Below are 3,516 nucleotides of genomic sequence, written 5' to 3'. Positions count from 1 at the left end.
CTGTGCTCCGCAACGGGAGAGACCACAACAGTAAGAGGCCCGTGTACTGCAAAAAAAACCCCAGAAAACCTTAATTGGTGTGAAGCTCTTCTATGAGTGCTTCTCAACCTTAGATCTTCACCTCTTGGTAAACATCAGCTGTCTCTTTTGAAATAATAGCAGGATGGCTTATGTGACTGCATGAGGGACTATATGAACCAACCTTACTCAAGGGAGATATATTACCTTGTTGTCAGGGTGTTATTAAGGCACTTAAAGGAAATGAAAAGTTGGTAGGTAATTTCTTTCACAGTGAGTTCTCAGGAATCAAAGACCTTAAGGATCATGGATTATAACCTGGAGATTTTTTTTTTTTTTTTTTTTTTTTTGCGGTACGTGGGCCTCTCACTGCTGTGGCCTCTCCCGTTGCGGAGCACAGGCTCCGGACGTGCAGGCTTAGCGGCCCTGGCTCATGGGCCCAGCCACTCCGCGGCATGTGGGATCTTCCCGGACCGGGGCACGAACCCGCGTCCCCTGCATCGGCAGGCGGACTCTCAACCACTGAGCCACAAGGGAAGGCCCCCCATGTTTTCTTTAATCTTAAAGCTTCTCCTGGGGTCTAGGTCTGGGCAGCCAAAGAATGTTGTAGGTAACGGTCATCGGCACAAGGGTCATTTCGTTGCTAGGAAGGGACGGCCCTTGCCGGCAGTGATGGTGGTTAGCAAGATGAACAAAGATGTGCAGATGAGAGCAGCAATTAACCAAATGTTGATAGAGAAACTGGAGAAAGAGAACTCCTCAAAGAGTTACTGAGAGCTAAATTAATTGAATGTGGCTGGAAGGATCAGTTGAAGGCTCACTGTAAAGAGGTAATTAAAGAAAAAGGACTAGAACACGTTACTGTTGATGACTTGGTGGCTGAAATCACACCAAAAGGCAGAGCCCTGGTACCTGCCAGTGTAAAGAAGGAGCTCCTACAAAGAACAAGAACATTCCTTGCTCAGCATGCCAGCCTCTAAGATTGAATTAGATTGTGTTGTTTTGTGGTTTTATTTCTGCAAGTAAAACTTGCCATAAATTAGGAATCAATTTCCCAAAATGAAATCCTTTTTTGTATGATGGTATACAGTTTTCCATAATGATGTATACAGTTGTATTGATTTTTTTCCCCTAAATGTGTTATTTTAATAAATATCTTATGAATGAAAAAGAAAAGCTTCTCCTAATTTCTCTGTTGTCTTGAATGTGTGTAGTTCACTGTCATCCTTGGAAAGGCAATGTTATTGTACAAATGTCACAGTCTCTTGCCTCCTCTGGCTGGATATGCTGGATATGTCACCATTCCCCTACTGGGTCCTTTGTAAAACATAATGACCCCATAGTTGTGCCCATAACCAATTTTACCACTATGCTTAACTTTACTGTGACTCACAGAAAAGAACTCTCAGATCACTTACCACGTTCACATCTTTACCCAGTCTTCTCCTGTCCCTTGCTTCTTCCTGACCCCACTAGAAACAATCCCAAAGGACACTGGGGGGCCCACATGTAACCAATCTTATGCTTATGGCCATGATATTAGTCAAAATGTCTTCACAAAACATTACCATTTGCAAGGTCAGTGCCACTTATTTCTCTTTCCCATCCTCTATACTTACTGACAACCTGTTATAATAAGGCTGATAGCAAATATAATTCTCCTTTATGCAATGGGATTAGAACTTGACATACTTGGATTAACGGAGGGCTCACTCCTCTTCCTACTTGTAAGGTCAATTTGACTGATTGGAAACTCCCATATACTAACCCATGGTTAGAAAATTTTGGTTACATACCTTCCAAAAAAGACTCAACACCTGGAGTACTATGTGCCTCTAAAGGATTTATATTTGTTTGTGGGTGTGATAACTGGCCCTGGGCACATGAATGTTTAGACAGTTGGAGAATGGGAGGACCCTGCCTGCTGGGATGTTTGACTACTCTAATTACTATCTTGAAATTGCTCACTGGCTCAAACTCTAGCCCTGATGATCACAGCAAAAAACAAAAACCAAACAATCCATAAAACCCTCTCATTAGTGGAAGACTACCCTGATGAGGATCCCTCTGAATAGGAAGGTAACAGCTGTGTCCATTCTCAGGGATGTGACCTCCCTGCAGGATTCAGAAGCCAATATAACTACCGCCTCAGGGTTTGGGGCTCTTGGCTAGGAGTTGGTACCACTGACCTAGAAGTGATGATGAGAAATCTTACCCAAACCATCAGTAAGATTGCCAGAGCCTCTGCAAGAGCTATTAGGGACCAACAAAGATCTCTAGACTCCTGCTTATGTGGTACTTGACAAATGTATTACTTTAGATTATCTCCTTGCTGCCCAAGGAGGTGTCTGTGCTGTTGTTAATACTGCTTGGTGTACTTGGATCAATAGCTTCTCTCAAGGAGAGCTTGAAATTAGTAAACTGTAACCTTGCAAAAATCCTTAAAGGGCCCTCTAAATTTGTGCCCAGAGTTCCTTTTTTTTTTTTTAATTTATTTTATTTTTGGCTGCGTTGGGTCTTCGTTGCTGCGTGTGGGTTTTCTCTAGTTGTGGCAAGCAGGGACTTCTCATTGCAGTGGCTTCTTTTGCTGTGGAGCACGGGCTCTAGGCGTGCGGGCTTCGGTAGTTGTGGCGCACGGGCCTAGCTGCTCCACGGCATGTGGGATCCCCCCGGACCAGGGCTTGAACCCGTGTCCCCTGCACTGGCAGGCAGACTCCCAGCCACTGCACCACCAGGGAAGCCCGTGCCCAGAGTTCTTAATTTTAGTTTTTGTACTATTTTTAGCTGGCTTCCCTCAGAAAGAGGCAGGTTTTTTTCTTTTTTTTGGCAGTTTTTTTCACTCTGCTTTCCAGACAATTGTCATTGTCATAATATGTATTATTAACCTTTTTCTGGCTATCAAGCTACTCATGACATGTATCTGCTTGCTTTAAGTCTACTGCTAATAGCACAGGTAAAATGCTTATGTGACAATTTGATATAATTGATAATACGTATAACCTGTGTCTCCCAATCAGCATATATCTCTCTGCCTTTTCACTATATCTCATTAACCGCCACAGTGTAGATAACTAGGAAAATCTATATACATAAAAAAAAAGAGGCCTAGCACTGAGGCACATGAGGGATCCAGAGCAAGCAGCAAATCACCTGCAATCAAGGGACAAATATTTTAATCATTAATGCTTTCTATCAAAAGATTTGTGATCAAAATGGGAAATGATGGGGAAATTTTTCACATATTGAGGTATAGGGAAGTCATTTTGGCTTATACATGGTTCACCCTGAACTTTGTGTGAACTAAAACAGCTTGACTCATGGCCTGTCAAATGCAAACAGCACATCTACTTCAACAATTAAGGCAAAGAATGTCCCTTTCAAAGATAAGGATAAATAACTCCCTTTCTATGTCATGCATGTTAACATTCCCTTGAAGATAAAGTTCCCTTCCCAGACATCCAGGTCCTACTGTCTCACTGTATACATACTAAACCTTTC

General features: G+C 42.6%; 1 pseudogene; it reads left to right on the top strand.

Moving 5' to 3' along the window:
* The first annotated feature begins 690 nt into the window (after window positions 1–690).
* On the top strand, window positions 691–998 carry LOC112411545 (transcription and mRNA export factor ENY2 pseudogene; annotated as a pseudogene).
* The last annotated feature ends 2,518 nt before the right edge of the window (window positions 999–3,516 follow it).

Source organism: Neophocaena asiaeorientalis, unplaced genomic scaffold, assembly GCF_003031525.2.
Source record: "Neophocaena asiaeorientalis asiaeorientalis breed wild unplaced genomic scaffold, Neophocaena_asiaeorientalis_V1.1 scaffold78, whole genome shotgun sequence".
In the NCBI taxonomy this organism is placed as follows: Eukaryota; Metazoa; Chordata; class Mammalia; order Artiodactyla; family Phocoenidae; genus Neophocaena; species Neophocaena asiaeorientalis.
Note: the sequence above shows the minus strand (reverse complement) of the source record. Positions and strands in the feature narration are given on the sequence as shown.